At 44.7% G+C, this 21,609-nt stretch overlaps 1 protein-coding gene across 6 annotated transcripts in view; it reads left to right on the top strand.

The window, feature by feature from the left end:
• Positions 1-21,609, top strand: part of BMP2 (bone morphogenetic protein 2) — a 216,395-nt gene that overhangs the window by 94,730 nt on the left and 100,056 nt on the right. Inside the window, exon 1 of one of the 6 annotated variants that reach the window (XM_027693294.1) lies at positions 21,240-21,463. The exons of the other annotated variants lie outside the window; for them this stretch is intronic. The gene's annotated coding sequence lies outside the window, so the exon portion shown is untranslated. Of the gene's footprint in view, positions 1-21,239; positions 21,464-21,609 lie in introns of those variants that run through there. 6 annotated transcript variants of the gene reach the window in all.

The raw sequence follows: 21,609 nt of genomic DNA, 5'->3' as shown, positions 1-21,609 counted from the left end.
CAGCTCAATGGCATTTTAATGTGGAACCACGTTCTGCCTCCCCTGCAGTTAGAATTATTTTGTGTCCTTAAAATGATCCCTAACCCATGGAAAGAGGACAAGCAGCCAACCTGGCCCAGGAGCTGAGAGTAAACCTGAAGCAACAAAAAGCCCTAAACAAAAATATAACAAAATCTGGCTCATGTATTTCCCTGCATAACTTGGGAAAACAGTTCAGTATTGTTATCCCCTTCCAATAGATGGACTGATTGAGGCACGAAGAGGTGAAGTAATTTGCCAGAAAAGCGCTGAAGTTTGGACTCAAGAGTTAGTTGTCTCAATTTCCCAGTCCAATGCTGTGTCCTTTGGAGCAGAATCCCTGGGCTGTGCTTTGTGCAGCCTTTACATTTCCCTGGATATGGTGCCTCACCTCGTGCAACCAAATGTCACTGATTCAAACAAGGCACCATTCCAATTGTTGCCAGCCCAGGAGCAGCTTTTTTTTTTCTTGCTGTTTTTTTTTTCCTGCTGTTTTTTTTTCCTTTCACATGTACATGCAAATGTGGATGGAGTTATTTTCGCTTAACAAGCTCCTTAATATCGCTGGAATCACTTGATAGTTAAGTCATGTTCAATTAAAACCAGCGGCTGCCGCCGCCTCATCACAATCAACGGCACAATAGGCACATTATTCACTGGATATTTACTTTGCAGACATTTATCTTCCTCATCAGAAAGTTGACTTCACCTGGGAATGTTGAAGTAGGTGAGTTGAAGCTGGAGTTCTGGGCTAATCTGGTGCTGATCTAGATGGCAATATCTCCATGTGAGTTTTACCAAATGAAACCCGCCTGACTCACCCCAGAAAAATCTCCACCAATAACATGAGCTCATTAAACACAAATCAATCACCACAGCAACTCAACCCACAACATGGCAAGGAGCACTTCAAAAAAGGGGAAATTTGGGTGAAAGTGCCCAAGATAGCCAGCTTTTCAAGCCAAGCTCTGTGCTGGTGATGGCCAGGGAATAGAGAAGATACTGAGGGCACAGCCCATTGCAAGTGTGGTGATTTTCTCAAAAATCCCTCTTTTGTCCACTGTACAACCTTTTCCAACCCCTTGCAGCAGAACTTGTTTCAGGAGCCAGAAGCCTGGGAGCAAGCCTTGATGTTTAACATCTGGTGGCATTTTACACCTCTCTGCTCTCCACTGGAGATGGCGCGTGCCTGGAATGCTGTGTCGGGGTCTGAGCTCCACACACAAGGGAGGGAAGTGGGTGCAACACGTTGCCCTCACCCAGCTCAGAAGGAAAGAGTCCAATTCCAGGGCCCTCAAGTTAAGGTCAAGAGCCAAACGCCCTCTGGTTCTTGCAGCAAGGGCAGGAACCTGTGATGACGCTGAGCACAAAAGAGAGATCTTTGGGTCAAGCTCAGCGCTGCTCTGGCCTCACGCAGCCTTTCTGTGCCTGCCCTCGGCTTGTTCTGGGAATTCTGCCAACCAAAATTCCCTGCTCCCTGTGTGAGTAGCTTTTTTAACATCTCAGCCTGATCTAGGGGTGTAGTGTGCCACCATTCCAATTAATGACCTCCTGTGAATCTCAGGTTCAGGAGATTTCAAGCTGAGTGTCTTGCAGTTGAATAGGGCTTTCTCTCCAGATGCTCTCTCTCCCAGTGGGAATGATGGGACAGGTGCTGGAGAATTCCATGAGCCAAAGCCAAGTGTTTGCTAGGTCAGAATCATCAGCCCTGGTGATTTTCATAGAACCATAGAATCCCAGAGTGGTTCAGTTTGGAAGGGGCCTCAAAGATCCCTTTCAGGGAAGGGACCTCAAAGGGACCTCAAGGGACCTTGTTCCACCCACATGCATTGGTCAGGGACACCTTCCACTATCCCAGGTTGCTCCAAGCCCCATCCAACCTGGCCTTGGACACTTCCAGGGATGGGGGGTCCACAATTTTTCTGGGCAACCTGTGCCTCACCACCCTCACAGTAAGGAATTTCTTCCTGATATCTAATGTAAACCTGCTCTCATTTTGTCCTCTCTGTGTTTTTCACAATATGGTGATAGCTGAGTTTTAGTTGATGTTCATGGGATTTATTTAGTTTCTATTTGTAGGTGTATGTGAGAGGAGAAGCATCTCAATGATCTGCTGTGATTCTCCTACTCATTTCCTTGGGGAGAGGAGGGTTTAGCACCAAATTCCTACTGCGATGTCCCCTGTGAGACAATTCACCTCACCGAGGTCTCCTTGCGTGTCCGAGACCCATTTCCCAGCTGATTCCCAGTGGCTGATGTTCACAGTGTGCCTGAGGTTGGAGAGCTTCCATACTGATGGATATAATCCCAATGACTGCAAGAGAAGGAATGCAGAGACAGGATTCCTGTTAGAAAACTCACAGGGAATTACAGATCTTTAGTTTCAATGGGATGCAGATTGGATCGTGCCGAGGCCACTGTGAAGCAGTTGTGGATCAGTGTGTGACAATATCCCAGTTTACCAGCCCTGCAGGTCAGTGACATGCACACACATCCATATTTTAACACACAGACACGCTTCTGTGAGCCCTATCCCTCTTTTCCTGGGAGCTGTAGTTTATGGACAGAACCTGAATAGACAGACCCTGTCCATCTCTAGATCCGTGTGTTTACATGGGCCAGAGTTCCCCATGATGTAAATCAGGGATAGCCATTAAATGCAGTGATGGATATGAGCTGGGGCTGGGCTGTTTCTATTTACAGCACAAGCCCTGCTGTGTTTTATGTTTTGATAAGAACCTAAAATAAATTATAGGGGGGGAAAAGAGTTGAAGCTGCTCAGCAGAGAGACTTCTGAGGCAGAAAACCCCCCTGTTAAAAGTGCTTCAATTTCTGAGAAGAAAGTGCAACAGGGAAGCACTGGGATTTGGAACCGACCTCAAACTCAAATGAGAAGTAGAATATTGTCAAAATATAATGTTGGTTAGAGGGAGGTAAAACAAACTGTCAAGGGGAAGAGTGGATTGTCCACATGAAATGGTTTCTTCCTCAGGAATTAATTACTTTTTTTGGAAAATATACCCAAGCCAAACCCAGGTAGTGGAAAACATGTAGAAAACCAGACTTGTGTTAAACAAGAGAGCAGCATTTAATGCTCTAAATCATCTCTTCTTCTGGCCCTTAATCTGGCCTGTGAATCTTACTGTATGTTTACATGAATCCTGGCACAATGAGTTCTTGAGCTCAGCTCTGACTTTGTGGGATAATAATTGTAACAGAAATACACTGTAATAAATTTAAAAAGAGAAATTTTGTCTCCATATGTGAGAATGAAGAAAAAATTCTTGGTGTTAGTTGTAGGCATGAACACAAAATGAAGTCATTGGCCTGCTTTAAACCAGTGGTAAATAAGCCATTTCAGAAATAAAAGACACTTCAATTCAGCTTAATTTTGAAAGTGAAAGAAGAGAAATCCATCTGAGGTCACAAACTCAGAGCCAGTCTATTCTCACAGGGACTTAACACATTTAAAAAACCCCTTCCTATGTTAAAATTAGAATTCAAATAATGTCCTCAAGTTGTCCCCACGTAGACAAGCCTGTGGTCATGATCCTCCTGCTTCTGCCTCTCAGAGCTGTTTCCTCATCTCTCTCTGGTGATGAGAACTCTGTCCTTTATCTCCAGATGGCTCTTGTGTTAAATGCAGAATACATTAAATTGGATGCCTCTCAGTTTGGATGAAATTTATTACTTCAGGGCTTAACATTTCATCTTGGCTTATGATTAGGAGGATGAATGCTGATAGAATGTTGTCTTCATCCCCCAGGAATGCCGCAGAGGTAAATCCAGAGCCTTGCTGAGCACGGCTTAGACCACACGAGTTGTTGGTGCTGCCATATATATATATATATATGTATATCTTTTAGAGTGAGAAATCTGCTCCTGGAAGCACATTTGTTACCCAGGGACAGAAGCATGGCAAAGGGACAGTGACACAGGGGGGGCACTGCATGGTCTGCACCTTTGGAATCTGCTGGGGATGTTGCTCCAGCAGGATTAGTGTATGCAGGCATAGGTTGGATGATTTAGGGTTTTTATATTTGTGTTTAAAGTTTAAATTCTTTTTCTGTCATAACCTTCCTGCGTGACATAGGAAATGCTAATCCTGCCCAAATCCTGCTGAAGTTCAGGAGGAATTGGCTGTCACATCTGTGGATACTGTTACCTGGTTTGGCCCAAGGAGATGATCTCTCATTGTGTGTCTGTGCAATGCATGAAAGGTGAGAGTGTGAAAAGAGGGACTCTCAGGTGACCTGCCTCTTACAGCTCTTCCTGCTTGTGGCTTTCACTGTCTAAGGAGAGAGTGACTGACTAAAAATCCATGTGAATAAATGCATCACGTCAGGAAAGGAGAGGAATTTTGTTTTCCTTTTTATTCAGCTGAGGCAAACTCTGTCCTGGCTTCAGAGAAATCCCGTGGGAACAGGATTGTTCCAGGGCTTGCAAACAGGTGACACTGGTGGGCTGTGATACCTGTGAAGTTCTGAGTGCTTTCTGAAGGACTTCAGTGCCTTCAGCCTTTAGCAGATTCTGTGACTTGTGTTTCATGCAAAGATGTTGAAACATCACCTTGAACACTCAGTGATCAGAAAATGTCACCTGTTGTCCTGGCCCTTGGGTTGTAATAAATTCTATTGCCTCACTAGATTATATTTCAGTACTTTCTTAAGAAGAAGTCCCATTAACTTGCCTCAAGAGACGGGAAAAGTCAAGAATAAAAATCCACCCAGAGCGTTTACTGCAAAGGCACCATCAGTGGCTCACAACATTCACAAATCAGGAATGCACAGCTGGGAGAGTGTCCTGGATAAACATCACTGCGTGTGTGCCCTGGATATGTCACTGTTCAGGTACCTGCCAGTGGCCAGAGATAGAACAGGGGTTTAGAGGGACTCGACAGTCTTTACTGTGATGATCTCCCCTTGCAGTCCCCTCTGAGGTCCCAGGTGCTGCACAAGTCTCTGCAACAACAGCCTTGGAGCCAAAGGGTGGGGTTTTCATCTTCATTTGAAGATTGGAGAGGAGAAGTGCTTGCACCATTAAATCCCTAAGACACTCATAAATCTCTCTTTCCCAATACACAAGGCAGATGTACAGTGGGAAAGGAAAACAAAAGGAAAAAGGAGGGAAGCAATTTACCTGCTGTCACAAAGCAGTGCTTGGCACAGCCAAGCATGGAATTCAGGGGGATTTTTTTAGCCTTTCTCCTGTGCAGTGGACAATTCCTCCATTCCCCCACTGTCCTTTCGTGGAAATGCTTTTATAAAACTAAATTATTTAAAAGCTTTGATTCAAATGCTCCCTCTCTGCAAGCAGCAGGTGATGACTCAGGATAGTAAGCTGTCATTTCCATCCTTAAATCCTGCATGTTCTGGCAGTTCCAATATGAAAGACAATAGCTTGGGACAAGTAGTTACAGTGATTTCCATTCTTGACCACTTTTCATCACTTTGGTGATCAGAGATGTTCTCTTTAACCCTGGCTTAGCCACTGAACATTCCCTGCTCTTTATAACAGCATTCAGTGCTTGCTGAAGCTGCTTTGAAGGCATGAGTGAGTTAAATCACCTATAAATCCTACTTGACACAATATCTGTTTCAAGGTAGGGGAATATACACTTAACAAAATCATCCTGAATCATTAACTGGTGCTGGGAGAGAGGAAGTATTTCAATCAAAGCTTACAAGCGTTTTGTCTGACATGAGCTTTTTGACAAGACCCCAAGGGGCCAACTTTTGTCTTGTTGGTGTCAGAGGCATCACACAGCACTCAGAAGTCACGATGAAAAATTCACTTACAAGAAAGATTTCTCAGAAATCGTAGGTGCAGTGGGGTAGATGGAATTGGAGACATTTAGTCCAGGAAAGTAGTGGCTGGATGTTTAACTCCAGGGAGGAAGAACTTAGTCCATATATGTTGCCCATATAGAGAAGTAAACAGTGTAATTTTATCAGTAGCTTGTAAGAGTTACCAGCTCTCAGTCATTGTTTCCTGATGTTAAGTGCATTCCTTAGAAGCCTGTTCCATGTATTTTTGCTGTTAGTTCATAAATAGTTTAATGCATTTTGATAATCTGCTTTGACCTTCTAAATAGCAACGGGGAATAATTTTCCTCACGTGATTCTGCCACGAAACAAGTAATTCCTCTTGAAAAGGGACCATATTTTCAAAAGAACTATAATTTGTAAAGACATAATCAGAGGGTTTGCCAACAAATCACCGTTTCTGGGTGTAGGGTTTTCAGTCAGGCCCTTTGTTTGGTGTGTTGTACCGTGCTGAGCCCTCTGGTGGTGCTCGGCAAAACACCCCACAGTGCAGAGGCTGCACGAGTGAGCCAAATTCCTCTCTGGTGTGATGGTCCTGAGGCCATCCGGGATGCAACAGGAATGAACTGTCCCCCTTTGGCAGAGGTGAATAACCAGCTCTCTCCTGTGCCTGGGAGCACCTGGGTGTGCTACTTCTGCGTGACTCAAACAATAGCTTGGGCATAGGAAAGCTGTGATGAGGGAGAGGAGACAGACCCATTGTTTTCCTTCTTCTCTTAATCTTCCTGATTCAGTATATTTAAAAGAAACCCTTGCAGAACTTTGCAGTTACACAGAGCTGTCATGGAGCTGGGCTGAAGCTCCTTCTTAACCCTGAGTATTTGATCTCCTGTCATTGCTTCACTCTGTCGGTGTGAACAACCAAACTACCCTTCTTTCTGGACAGGCACAGCTAAAAAATCCTTATCTGGTGCTTTGTGGGGACAGTTTCCTACGTCTTTCCTGTGGTGCAGGACCAATTTAAACATGACTGTTACAGATCAGTATGTACCAGTATCAATGTGTGAGCTACAACGAAGTCTGAACATGCTGCTGCTCACAGACGTGTTTGAGATGGAGAAAGCTGAAAAGAAGGAAGTTGGAAGCAGGGAAACAATAGGCTGGGGAATGCTGATGACTGAGAAGAGATGATAAAAACTTACATCAATGTTTCTTGCATGCAACTTTCTGTCGAGTTTGCAGATTTGGAAGTTTCACTGATCATAATATTGCAGCATTGTGTCAAATGAGGGCAGGAGATTTATCTTAAAAGGCCTGTCTTGTGTGGTTGCCTCCAGGAAACCAGAGACACTGATCTGTGTGCCCAGGAGTCCATCCCTGCCTGGGCCCTGCAGCGCTCAGAACTCCTCCATTTCTTTATGAACAGCTGTCAGTAAAACCTTCCTCTTCTCAGTGCCGCCTTTGAATGTAGTTCCTAAGAATTTGGATTATGTGCCGGGCAGGCTGGAGCTGTGAGACACCTCTGTGCACCTGTCCACTTAGAAGGCTCATCTTATATCGGTCTTTACCTCAGGAAGTGGCTGTTACTAATAATTTATTGGGTGCTGACAGCCTGTTCTTCCCTGTCCAAAATACCTCCTCCCTCCCAAGGCTGCGCACCGAGGAAGGCAGACACTGCCCTATAAATCATGATCAAATACAGCCATGCTGCGGTGATTCAATGTGTGATTCATTTGAGGTTGGAGGGGAGGAGGAGAGATGGGAAGAGATGGGATAAAAGCACTTTTCCTGAAGAATGCTCAGTGTAGATCACAGATTATTTTCAATTAGGTTTGCTGGCGTGAGGTTTATGCATGCAGGCAGGAACTGGTCGTCATGTGAACTGTCTGCTTTATTCACAGGAGCAATGCTTAGATGTCCTTCTCAGGAGCTACTTAAAAAGCAGGTCTGTTTATCTGTAAAGGGAAAAATTATACATGTTGCTCTGCTTTTCAGCCCTAAGGTTATGTCTATTCTCACCAAGTTCTTGCTAAGCATTTGTTCTTGAATCAAAAGATACTTTCAATTGATGAAAGCAATTAAACCATTTGACGGTGGCTGTCTGTGTTAGGTCTGTCTTTAAGGATTTTGGTGTCTCAGAAATTCTACACTGAAGGTTTCTGATGTGTGTCAAAGAACTTGATTTAAACTCTGATTCTGGGGCAGGGTGTGTGTGTGTGTAATGACACAGGAAAGGAAGTCTGTCTTTCAGTTCTCTGTCTGAAGAGGTGTTCAGAAGACTCCGCAGCTTTTGTCAGACTTGCTTTCTTGTGTGAATGACTTAAAAGTTCAAAGAAATGGTTACACAGACCTACCTCTGAGCCCTGGCCTCCCTCAGGAGTGTCAGCCATCAGCCCCTGTTGATGATGACTGAGTGATCCCCCTGGGTAGTGCAGGAGAAGTCAGTGGGACCTCTGTGAAAGGAACTGCGTAGCAGAGGAAATACAAGTTTAACCCCATGTTGTGTCCTGGGAATATTTTAACCCCAAAGTGTCGAATTCTGGACGGATCTGGAAACAAGGTATGACACTATCAAAGCCCAGGGGCTGTTCTGCTGTGGCAAGCTCTGTTTTCCCACAGGGTAGGAGTCCTTTGCAACTGTGCTGGCATTTACTGCAGGTTAAGTGTTTTAAAAGCATTGTCGTGATTTAGGAGACTGTAGGTTCTGATGATAGCTGAAGATCTTAATGTCCTTGCTTATCTGATGAACATTGCTGTCCTGAGACAGTGGGGTCTGACCTACTCGGGAATTGCCACCATTTCCAGCCTTTTATGTTCAATTTTACCTGTAGTCTGCTTTCTTGGCTTAATTTTATGTGCCAGTCTGACTCTTAAGGGTCATGCTGCTTTTGCTGCTCAGCCAGCTTCTGTCTGAGCCCCCTCACACCCCCTTACTGGCCTGTGGTACATCAGTGATTGTCACATAACTGTGTCTCCATGGCAGTTGCCGGCGTGCCAGTCCAGACTCATGGGAATGGCAGCTCACCTGGATCCCACTGGGGCTCTGTGGGAGGCCCTCGGCCCCCTCTCCCTTTGTGCAACCACCAGGGAGTGGGTTGCTGCATCTCCAGGGCTATGGCTGAGTTACAGTTCCAGAGTCCAGGAATTTCCCTTGGCCCTTTGGCCATGCTGGTGCTCTGCAGGTAAATCTGTTCAGCATGCCTGGGAGGACAGAGGGAGCTTGTCCACAGGCCCTCTGTACAGGTGCCAAGAGGGAATCTCCATCTGTGCTTCAGTTTGGATCATGTTTGAGCTTTCAAAGTGAATCTTTCTACTACCACACACCAGTTCATACCACAGAGTGGTCCTGGACTGCTTTTGGATGAGCCATGACATATGCACATAACACTCTGAATGCTGACAGGCATTCCCTTCATGGGTTAGGTTTAGGGGTAGAGTAGAGTAGATCTCAACACTGTTTATTTTCCTAGATCCTCTTGTGTCACTCCACAGTATCTGCTGATGTCAATGTAGGCTTAGGCTGGCCTTAAGGAGGGCTCTTGGGCTGCATTGATCCCTAAAGCCTGAGGTTCTTTTTAGAATGTGGTCTGTTTTCAGGTGTACTTCAAAGCAGCGTTGCCTCTCATAAACTGTGAGAAATCTTCACAAAATCAGAAAACAAGAGGGAAAAAAGCAAGAAGAGCCTCCAAATTCTGCTTGCTGAATTGGGATACAGACCTGACTGACTCAGAACCACTGGGTTCACCCCTTCCCTCTCTTGCACCACAAGTGGTATTTCACACCAGCACATATGTGGCAGTTCTCAGGTTACCAAACCACAGTGGTAGCACCTCACCCTGGGCTTGTGGTGATAGGAACAGGAACATCCCTGCAGGGTAAAGGGGATCTCTGCTGCTGCCAGGGAGGTTTTTCCTTGGGGGGACACATCAAACCACTGCCTTGACCCCAGGTCTCTGCATCGTTTAGGGCTGGCAGGTTCATCTCAGGAGGGCAGCGAGGCTTTAGGGAGGGCACCTGTGGCCTGGACCTGCTGCCCTTGCTCAGAACAGGGTCATTTCAGCCAATCTTTCACAAAAGGGGAATGCCCAGCTCACACACCTCAGGTCTGTGTCAGAGTCATCTCTGGGGTGTAGTAGTTCACATTATTCTGTCCTTACTCCAGGGGTTTTACCAGACTTCTGTGCAGCACTGTGGGGAACCTGTGCAAAACAAACTGACCAACTCTGACTGTGGATGGACAGGAATCCCCTGCATGAATTTTCCAGCAAAGGAAAGGGCTCATTTAAATTCAAGGCACCAAGAGCAACTCCGATCTGTATAGTTTTCATCCGTGAATCACTGGCACATGTCAGCTTGGGTTGCTCTCCCATATCCAAAAGCTTCCTGGTAGTGAATTCTAGCAACCCTCCAAGTATTGCAGCAAACCAGGGAAAGGTCAGGCACTGCTCCTGCTCTTAACCTACACATGCAACGTGTAGCAACAGATCCCAACCATAAGTGGGAGTCTTTTGAATTCCCAGCCCTCAGTATGCTTGTCAATGCACATTTATTCTCACTAGACTTGTGCTTATGATCTAATTAGGGGTTATTAGAAAGTAAATGATCTTCTTACCAGAAAATACAATTTGAACTGATGAGGGTTTTGTATAAACACACATGTGCACACGCACATGTTTGTATAAGATTCTTACCCAAGTTCTTGCCCTCTTCTGTAGAAGCCAATATTACTGTCTTTTCTAGTGAATCAGAGAAAGGAATGGATTATTTTTCCTTTTATTAATCAATATATATTTTCAATCAGAATGATCTGAGTATCGCTGATTATGGGCATCAAGGTAATGGCCATTAGAAAACCAGGTGTTCTGTCAGCAGCCAGAGCCTCAAGTGCTTTGTGGACCATTTCTTAGTCTTTTGAAGAACAGATGCTGGACAGGCCCACCTGTAGCTCCAGGAGCATGAAGTAGGCTAAAAAATCATGAGGTATCCCTGTACACCTTTGTGTGGATAGGAGGTGGGACAGGTTTGGAAACACGCCATGCTCTTCTCCTTCTGCAGAACCATTCCTTACTCGTGATGTGGGTTTGCCCTTCAGCCCTCTGCGAACCAGAGAGCAGACGAGCCACCGGTGGTTCAAGTCGGACCATTCCCATGGCTTTACCAGCCCTTTGCATGTGGGAACAGGAGGGGAGGCGGTTTGGGATGGGAGAAGGGATGGATCAGTGAGAAAGGCTGTTCTGCACCAGAGAAATGCTTCTCCTGGGTGCAAAGGGAACAGGAGCTCGCTCACCATGTCTCTGCTAATGGATTAAACAGTGTGCAGGAATGTTCTGGGGCCAGTGAACCATCAGAAGAGTCCTGGTGAGGTTTTGGCAAGTGCCAACCAGCGCTGCCCCGGGTAGTTCTGGGGTTTGGCAGCAGGGATGTTCCTGGGACTGTCCCAGTGGGTTGTTTGCATCCAGCCTCCCTGTTTTGAAGGTTGAGGGTGTTTACTGGCGGGGACTCAGGCCGGTCCGTGCCAGCTGGCCTCCATGCCCAGGAATGTTCCCAGGCACACTTCATTTACTTGTATAGATATAACCTAATGTTAACAGTTATCATCTGTCCCTGAATCTCCCAGAGTTTTTTCAGCAGTGCCTTGTGCTGCACGGGGCGTTAAGGCTCGTGTTGTGCACAGCTGAAATCAGGTCAGGTTGTCTCCACTGAGAACCCCGATGTCTGATGTGTTCCTGCTCTAAGAGTTCCAAGCAGTGCTGCTCTTGGGACTACAGCAGTGAAACCCCTCCCTTTATGGTAATGCCTTCCAGTTCATCAGCAGTTCAGGTTGCCCTGCAGCACTTTTTTATTTACTTCTCATTAGCATTAAGTTTACTTTGGATTTGTTGCTTTCCAAAGGAGGAATCCCAACCCAAACTAATGGAGTGGAAAATTCTCACTGATTCTGTAGGGGTAGGATTCTGCTGCAATTTCTTATCACAGAATCACAGAATAGTTTGGGATGGAAGGGACCTTTCGGACCATCTCATTCCAACCCCCTGCCATGGGCAGGGACACCTTTCACTATCCCAGGTTGCTCAGAGCTCCATCCAACTTGGCTTTGAACGCTTCCAGGGATGAACCATCCACAACTTCCCTGGGCAACCTGTGCCAGGGACTCACCACCCTCACAAAGAATATTTCCCTAATATCTAATCCAAACCTACTCTGTCAGTGTGAAGCCATTCCCCCTTTTCCTGTCACTCCATGCTCTTGTTAAAAGTCCTTCTCTATATTTATTGTCAGCTCCCTTCAGGTACCAGAAGGCCACAATTAGTTCAGCCCAAAGCCTTCTCTTTTCCAGGCTGAACTATCCCATTTCTCTCAGCCTTTCCTCGTGGGACAGGTGCTCTATCCCTCTAATTATCTTGGTGGCCTCCTCTGGACTCGCTCCAACAGGTCATATCCATTGACTCTCTGTATTACTGGTTATTTTATTTTAGATGTATTTCTTGTAGTCTTTCTAATTATTTTCTTCCAACATCTCTCAGCCTTACAAGTCCCACTGTATAAATTCTCTTCCTTCTTTGCTGTTCACAGTTCTTTTCCTCTCCACATCCCCAATCCATCTCTTTATGTAAAAAGTCTTTGACCTATTTGCAATATAGTTACTAAAACTGTATTTACAGAAGTTTAGGGCAAAAAATAACAAGTCTAGTGGACAAATTTTTGCATGACAGCATCTCCTTTTGGATTGATAGCAATGACCCATATGCCAGGGTACCTGGGTGGGTATGAATTCTTCATTAATGATCTGGAGGAAAATACAATATGTTTTAGAACTGGTGTCCACCTTCTATATTAAGTGCTTAATGAAAGAAATGAAAATGAAAATGAAAATGAAAATGAAAAGCACAGTAGTCAGTCCTTTATGATCCATGAATTCCTTTCTCTTGCCCTGCAGAAAGCACGTGTGTTCTGCAGTAGCTGGGCTGATCCTGTTGGCAAATCTTTCATTCAGTGTAATGGTGCAGGATCGGGGATTTGGGAAGGAAACTGGGAACAGAAGAAGTAGACGAGACCTGCTGAGACACAGATCCAGCCTTCTGCTATCCCAGCCTCTGCACCGTAAAATCTCTTCCATAAACTTTTTCTGTTGTGTTTATTTGTCCTCACGGCTCCCCTTGGTGGGCTTTTCTAGTGGCTCACCTTCTTCTCATTTTTGCCCAAATTAATTCACTCCATTCACTGTAGGTGCTGCTTTGCTCAAGCCCAAGTTTTTCTCAGCTCTCCTGGCTCTCCTTCCTGCCGTGCATCCCTCTGACCCACACGGTGACAGCAGCGATGCTCCCTCTGCCTTCCAACGTCTGCCATCACAGGCAAACTCTTCTGTCCCCTTGCGTTGTGCTGCCCTGTCCCACAATTCCTACTTATTATGGAGACTGGAAATCCACCCTCCGGTGGTGCCAGACAAATGTGAACTATGGTGTCCCACAAATATCAAACCAAACCCACTGATTACATATTTCTTCAGGTGACTTTCTGCGTTCAGCATCAATATTTCTGTGGAAACCAGAAAACGGTGTTGTCAGGATAATTGTTTCCTTTACCTCTGGAGTTTGTAAAGTCTTCAAGGCGGATTCTGTCAGTTTGTGTGGGCAAATTCATCACAGAACACACCCAAAGGCTTTTAGAGAGAGAACTGTGATGGGAATAGTTGTCATTACAACACTGCTTTCAAAGTAATAATTTTTTAATGATATTATGACATAGGTCACATGGTACCCAGGTAGGCTCAAATCAAAGTATTTCAGCCCTAGTTCATTTGAGCTAAGCCTTTGCTGATGGAAATTTTCATGGAACACGTTTTCTCATGGAAATTTAATTTTCTACATTTAAGGCTGTATTTCTTGCAGATGAAGTGAGGGTGCTTGTTCATTGTGAAGATAACAATGCAGCCAATGAATTGCATATGCCCCAGTAAACTCTAAACACACAAGCCTAACATGGAATATAAATCTAAATGTCTTGCACATGCTATGCAAATTCAAGAGTCTTCAATAGGGCCCTGTTTCACCAAGGAGCTGATTCCAGAAAAGTTTGAAAAAGCAGTGGAATAACTTTAACATTATTAACCCACATAAAGACTCCTGAATATCGTACAAAATCACTCATGTTGATATTGGCTCCCCCCCGGAAAGAAAAAGAGATCAAAGTTTTTTTTTCCCCTGAAAATATTAGCCTTGAGTTTGTTTTCAGATCTTTAATGTAAAATTGCATTTACTTTCTGTGTTTTCAAGACTGAGGCATTATTGTTACTCCAGTTCAGTAGGCTTTTTATAATCACTTCATATACTCACATTTATTTCGCTCTTTCTTCTGAATGGCAAGGAGAGGATTTTCCCTGCAAAAAGGGAGGGACTTTTCAAAGATGGAAATACCTTGAAGAATTGCACCTTTATGATTATTGTTGATTTGTTTATAAGGTTAGAGCCCCATAAAGTACTCAGAAGTGATTTAATTGGTAAGTTGACACTGGCTTGAAGTAAATTGCTGCATCCCAATGCTTTGTTCACTCTCTGTTCTAGCACATTGTGGGTTTAGTGCATTGTAATATTGCTCAAACAAGATGAGAATGCTCATTTCAACAAGTGCAGGGCTAAAGCTGGGGTTTTTTTTAAAGAATATTACACATTGTCTTTTATCGTAACAATCTCAAAATGGTGCCTGTGTATTCCTGTCAAAATACAAGAGAATTATACTGCATCTTAATGGGATATATTTGTTTAATATCTGCAGAGAAAAGTCCAAAGTGACCTTCTCTAGTGCATCTTGAGTTTCTGCTTTAGATCTTTGTTCAGCAGGGACCACCCCAGCTCTGGGGTTTTGTACAGCCCTGAGAGATGCCAGGGGCTGACTAAAACCCCATCAGTCAGTGCACTGGGGCAGTCCCAGGGCAAAGCCTCACATGAGGTTGAGGGGTGTGAAAAATCCCTTTTCCATCCCAATTTTTTAATCGATAGTTTCTACCCCCTCCACCTCCCAGGAGTGAGAATACCTTTATCATAACTCCTGGTGCTGCAAAGGTGAATAAATGCACTCGGGGCAGCCCAGCTCCTGTGTGCCACCAGCAATTCTGTTCGCTCTGCTGAGGTGAAATGCTGGGAGTTGTCCTGGATCCCCAAACTGGAAAAACAATTGGAAAACCATTGGATGGTCCATTTTTCACAAGGCTTGAGAACTGAGGGGGAGCAGCTCTGTCCAACCTTCGGCTGCTTTTTCCTGCCTGGAAGAACCAAAATAGCTCACGTGGAGGGAATGGTGAGAGCTACAGGGTGGCTCCTCTCTGTCTTTCAAAATTAGGACCCTCTCCTGCAGTCCTGGTGTTGGAGGGGAGGCCTTGCCTGAGTGAGAAATGTGGCACAAAACGAGCTCCTTACACTGGGACATTAATTGCTGTTGAGAATATTTATGAACGGGCTTCTTTAGTGAAATGATTTGTTGGTCCTAAGAAACTGCTTTATCTCATCAAGTCCACAGCACAGGAAATCTAATGTGAAGGTTTGGTCCCAGCAAAGTATGCTTGGCTTGAAGAAAAGAATCACACTTTGGAAAAAAAAAAAAAGAAAAGGAATAATGGAATGTTAAATTAGTAATGGCTTTTGCAGCTTGTTTGCAGTTTGATCTTTCTATGCTGTAAAAATTATTTCAGTATTTAATTTCTGGGGCTTAATTTGTGCCTTTGCTCGGATTATTTTTTAAAGAATTTCTTCTGCTTGGAGGAGTTTGTTTCCTACAACAGAAGAGTAATATTACAATAGATGGTTTGCATTTGGCTGCCAGAAGCCCCAGCTGTTGGTGGGAGGATATTCTGAGCAAGTGTGTAAATAATTGAAACTCCATGAAAACACCTCTCCCAAACCTCCAGTCCAGGAGAGCCATTCTGTCTATGCTACCTTCACTTTTATGGGTCTGGTCACACATTCCAGAGTCGGAGAAATGCTCCTCTGCTTGGCTGGATCGGGGTCATGCAGCTCTGTCCGTGCTGCTGTGTCACAGCTCCTGTAAACCTCCTAAACTATCTGTACATGAAGCCTCTTGGCATTGCTGTGGATGTGGAGATGGGAACTTGTTGCTCAGCATGTGGTTTGACATTAACTTTTGTACCCTGTTTGGGGGGTAACAAACCTTATTGGACCCACAGAGGGGTAGAGGAAGAGTAACTGAGGTGCTGAGATGGTGCTGCTGTCTCCATGCATTTGTCTCCTGTTTCAGACATCCCTGGATTACATCCCTAGGTTACATACCTGGCCTTACAAAGGGGAAGCTGATGTGTGGAGAAATTAAGTGATTTGTGCAGGGTCAGGAATGGCGGAGGTGAAGGCTGAATCCAAGTCCCTTGAAACCACGCCAGTACCTCAACCACAGGGCCACCATTCCTTTGGAGCATATTTTCCTTTGACTCCAGCGGCTTTTGCAGCTGCCTGGCTTTGTAGAGCGGATCCAAAGCTCCCTGAAGTCAGTGGGAGTCCACTTACTGATTTCCAGCAGGCTTTGGATCAGTCCCATCAGGTGCATTTTTCCTATACACTGGAAAGAACAGTTCTGTGTCTTGATGGTCCCTTTACCTGTCCCAGCCGTGTGTTAGGGAAGCCGGACAGTTGGAGATTAGGGCTGTTTATTTTACCTTGTAAGGACCCCTGGCAACTGCTTGAAAACACTGATAGAAACCAAGGTTATTGCTCCCATCTCCCCACTGGAAATTTCTGCTCCCTCAGAGCACAGCTACACAAACAGCTGATTTGGCATTTAGCACAAGGGAAGGAACGGAAACGCCTGGCAGGGTGGTGGGAATGAGTTATTGGAGGTGATGGGGGAAGGGCCAGAACCTTGGAGCAGAGCTCCTGGCGGTGGAAGAAGCTGTGCTGGATGCTGAATCCACTGCTTGTGTGGCTGCAGCCTCTTTGAAGAGATGGAAACTATCAGATGTGGGAAGGAATCTCTTGAACTGCTACTAAAATGTTATAATCAGTGTGATCGCTGATCGCCCAGTTAACCAACAGCTGTATGGGAAGGTTTCCCTTAGTTCCCCAGGGTCAGGACTATCCTCTGCCATCTCCCCAGACTGTAAAACTCTTGGGCGGGAATTCACTGCTCTTTTTACATTCCCATATTTCCCCACATGAACTAGTACCCATTTTTCTAGAGCAGATATGTCTCTACTCATGAAGAAGTCGATCCTGTTCTTTATGAAATCAGTGCCTTCTGTGGCTGTGGTTCCCTGAGCTTGTCTCTGGGAGGGAGGGAGGGAGAAGGCTGAGCAGAGCTGAACACAAACCTGATGTGCACCAAAACCTACCAAAATTTTAGCTGTTTTTCTATTGACTATGTTTGGCTCTTGATCTTACCCAAGGACCATTGAAACAGTCATTGAAGTGAGGTTACCCACTGCAACTGCAGAACAGTCATTAGCTTTATTTAAAATTATATACATGGGCTAAACCAAAAATGTGCTCCTGATAGATTTTCTGCTTGTTTGCTGATGCTGCTGAGGACCCCGAGTCTGGATTCATCCCAGTTTGCTTTAGATTCTTAGTTAATTGTTTAAATTGGAGACCTAATCTGTGGGCCTGGAGCCCTCGGTAATCAGTGAAGAAAAAATAAGTTACTTGCAGAAGGCAATTCAGAAATTTAGATGGGATGTAAGTACCTACAGTCTTGTAGTTGTTTCTACTGAGTGTAAGGGGAATTTGGGGTAGGTGAACTCCTAATTTAAGCATTTTAGTAAAGTGCCTGAAGTTAGATGAGATGGATCTGCGTGCTGGTGACTAGTGATTTCTCATGGACCTCACCAAACTTTCATGGAGCTGCTTAAATACAGATATGTTGTTTAATAAAGAAAAAGGAAACCTGTGGGAAAACAAAGAATATCAATAATCACACATACTTACATCTGGCAATAAAGATTTTTGGGAAAAAAAAATCAGTACAGCAGCTTGTTGCCTTTGAAACTTAATGCCATTAAAATGTTCAACATGAAGTTTCTATTTTTAAAATAGCAGTTGAAAGAAACGCAGGAGATTAATAAGAAGCTAAATTGAAACCACGTTGGTTCGTAGGTAACACAGACAAACACCAAGTTAATGGGGAGGGCTGTGCGTGCACTCCAGTTTGGACACTGCTTGCTTGGGTTTTATTTTTTCTTTCCTAGAAAGCAGAAGGAGGTAGAAATACCAGCCTGTTAAATCTTTTATTTCCTTTTTTAGGCTGTTGTTCAGTTGAGTTTATTAAGCTTTTTGAAGCTGCAGCTTATGACAAGTTAAGACACTGTCTACCACCCCAATACACAGGGAGTCTCTAATATAAACTGTTTTACCACAGAAGTGGACAACAGGTCTGTCTGTGGAAAGCCTTAAAGACAAACAAGGAGATGTGTAGCAATTATGTAGGAAGTGATGAAAAGGAGATTTGAGGACTGAGCTGTTTACCTGGAAGGCAGGAACCATCTGACACAAGTGTCCAAGAAAGCTGTAGGTCTCTCCCTCTATTTGTTGGACTGCATAAACTCAAGTTCTTGATGTGAGATTAAAAAAGGAGTTTGAGCAGGGAAGTAGAGTGTTGGTAGATTGGAACATGGAGAAGAGCTTTGGTTTTATTGGCACTGTGACCATTTACAGGATGTCAAAATCAGGCCCACTGACTGCAGTGGAGTTCGGATGATCCATGCCAGCAGCAGAATTATCCCATATGGCTTTTATTTTCTCTCAGATTATTATTATTTTTTTTAAAAGTCTCAAGGCTGTGTGGCAATAGTAGAAGAATGAGCACTGGAGGACCTTGTGAGTAGCCTGAAGGAGAATATGCAGATAGTTGTTTGGTTCATGGATTGTTGGCAGAAGCAGTGGATGTTACCAGCAGACACTGCATGGATCTGCATATGGAATAACCTACTATAAATAAACGGCACAGAATGTCCAACCTATATTTACATAAGGGAGATGTCTGTAAAATATTAAAGTAATCAATGTAAAAAAGAACTAGGAACTTGTTGGAAGTGAAGGAGAAGATAAAGCCAGGGCAGTTTCTGTCCCAAGGTGCTCTCAGTCAGCTCCAGCGATGGCCTCAGTCTCCTTCCATGCCGATATGACTCCTAGACTTCCCCAAACCAGGTTTCTGGCTATTCCTCTGAGGATGTTTGATTTTCAGCTGAACTCTGCACATCTCATAACAAGCTTTGGGTCTGTTTTGTGGTCATGACTTGTGTTTTATGAATCTTATTTCTTAGATGTCGGAGATTGGGATAGAGTCAGTGGTGAGAACCTTGGGGAAGGCCACGGATATATGGGAGAGATCTGCTAATGTTTAACAATAACACATGAAAGTCTTTCCAGCTTTACTGTTACGATTACTCTGCTTCTATATATGAACAATTTACACAGGTTGCGAAGCTTCAATAACTTAAGCTCTGCAAAACATCCACATCAATAACAAAAACAAAGGTACAAACTGCCCAATGGTAGCATTGCTAAATAAATGTTTTTTTCCTGGCCAAAGTTGTTCAGTATTAAAGAAAAATAAAAAACTCACAATTTTGAATGTTAGAGGAAGAAAACCCATTTTTTTCTCAATGAACAGATGCTCCATTTTCACAGATGCTGACCTGTTTGCTCAAGCACTTTGGAGTCTCAGAGTGATTGTTTAGATGTTGTTGGTAGAATTAGTTGGAAACTAGAACTTTATTGAAATAAAATTCGAAGCTTCAAAGTTGGTTTGCACACCTCATCAGGAGATCAGGCACTCGCTGAGATCGGAGTGAGTTGGGCATTTGCTGTGAAGGGAATATTCTGAGAAGTTTTACTTTGGAAGCGTCAAAACATTTTGATTCTGAAATTTGAAAATATGACGTTTGATAGCGGTGATTTTCTATTATCATGTGGTACAGTATAGCAGTGTAATACTCACTAGGGTATAGCAGTATGTGCACACATGGTATATATTAACATTTGTTTTCGTGTAATGTATGTATAAGTTGAAACAATGAAATACAGTGATACGGTGAGAATAAAACTTATGAGTCAAGATTAACTTGGGAAGTTAAAACATTCAGCTGCAAAACAATTTAGTTTCATAAAAAAAAGGGTCTTTATTATGTAAAACTACTACATCAAACTGCTGCTAGCTTTCAACCATGTTTCATTATTATAAGTGAAACCAGCAAAGCCCAACAATTTCCATTGTGGCAGCCTCTAATGTTGTTAAACCTTTATTATGCGTGCTGAAATCATCCACGCTGAGGGCGGCTGCAGGCTGGATTCCCTCGGAAATGGCTGGCAGAAATGTTTCAGCAGTTTCTGAGGCTGAACATGGGCAAGAGTACATTATTTTACTTACATTAAAATATGGGTGCTGTTTCAGAGAAAAGCATTAAAAGGGACACTGGGATGGACTTTTTGCCTCCCGAGTGTCTGCCCTGGTTTGGCCAAGGTGTGAACTTGTGTTCACATGTTCTCTGTGTGGCTCAGCAGCTCTGTCGGCTCAGGGAGGGTTTGGTGGAACCAGAGACTGGTGTCTGGTTTTTTATTTCATTTTTACTGTTCAGATACGTAGGTGAGGTTTGGAAGGAACAGTAGCTTAGGTACCCTGTGTTCTTGATTGATCTCATTAGTTAATTATTCCTTTTTACTAAGGGAAAACCAGTTGATCTGCAGAAAAGTGAGTTTGGTATGTGGAACATGTGCTGTTCTTCTGCCTTCAACCTCAGGTCCACGTTTTAGGCAGGCTCGGTGAGGCGATGCTCCCCTCCATGCCAAAGCAGAGCCCACGGTGCCAGAGATCTAATCAGGTGGTGACACCGAGGACTGGCAGAGATGTTTGTGAACATGGAAAAAGTAGTTCTCCTGGCCCTCCCAGCCAAGTGGCTGGCCAGGAGCAAGGTGTCAATTATAAGCAGGGCTAAAGTACGTTTGCGTTAATGACAGATCTGTCAGGAGGAGCACAGATACTCCAAGAATACATGTGATGGGATTACGTGCATGTTGCTAATTCATTTGACATAGCTGCTTGCTTGAGTTTGATTAATTAAGATGGATGATCTCTGTTGGCTGGGAAGTGGCATCACTGAACCCAAATTTCTGCTAGAAGTGTAAGATTGTCGTGTGTGCTGGGCTGCTGGGTGTTAGGAGTCACCTCAGTGCACCCAGCAGAGGTCTGTGAGGAAAGGGTGGGCGACAAGCTGCAGGTTGTCACTGCTAATGTGGAATGGGATGGGTTTAGCCACTGCTGTCAGCTCGGCTCCTGTGCAAACCTTTAGGACCCATTTGTGGCTGGTTTCTCGTTACTTTGGAACTGCAGCGCTACTGTTCCCTGCCTGGCTGTGGGTGCCTGGCATAGGTGAGAGGGTTGCCCTGGGCTGTGAGGAGAGGAGGGGGCTCCCTGAGTGCCGTGAGGAGAGGAGGGGGCACCCTGAGGGCTGTGAGGAGAGGAGGGGGCTCCTGAAGCTATGAGGAGAAGAGGGGGCTGCCTAAAGCTGTGTTGAGAGGAGGGGGCTCCCTGAAGCTGTGAGAAGAGGGGCTGCCCGGGGCTGCGAGGAGAAGAGTGGGATCCCTGAGGGCTGTGAGGAGAAGAGGGGACTCCCTGATGTCTGTGAAGAGAAGAGGGGACTCCCTGATGTCTGTGAAGAGAAGAGCAGGCTACTTGAGGGCTGTGAGGTGAGGAGGGGGCTCCCTGAAGACTGTGAGGGGAGGCTGGGGCTGCTCTGAGGGCTGAGAGGAGAGGAGGGGGCTCCCTGATGGCCATGAGGAGATGAAGGGGCTCCCTGAGGGCTGTGAGGAGAAGAAGGGGCTCCCTGAGGGCT

Source organism: Neopelma chrysocephalum, unplaced genomic scaffold (assembly GCF_003984885.1).
Source record: "Neopelma chrysocephalum unplaced genomic scaffold, ASM398488v2 Primary Assembly neopelma1_91, whole genome shotgun sequence".
Classification (NCBI taxonomy): Eukaryota; Metazoa; Chordata; class Aves; order Passeriformes; family Pipridae; genus Neopelma; species Neopelma chrysocephalum.
The sequence above is the reverse complement of the archived record's forward strand: the minus strand, read 5'-3'. Positions and strand labels throughout refer to the sequence as shown.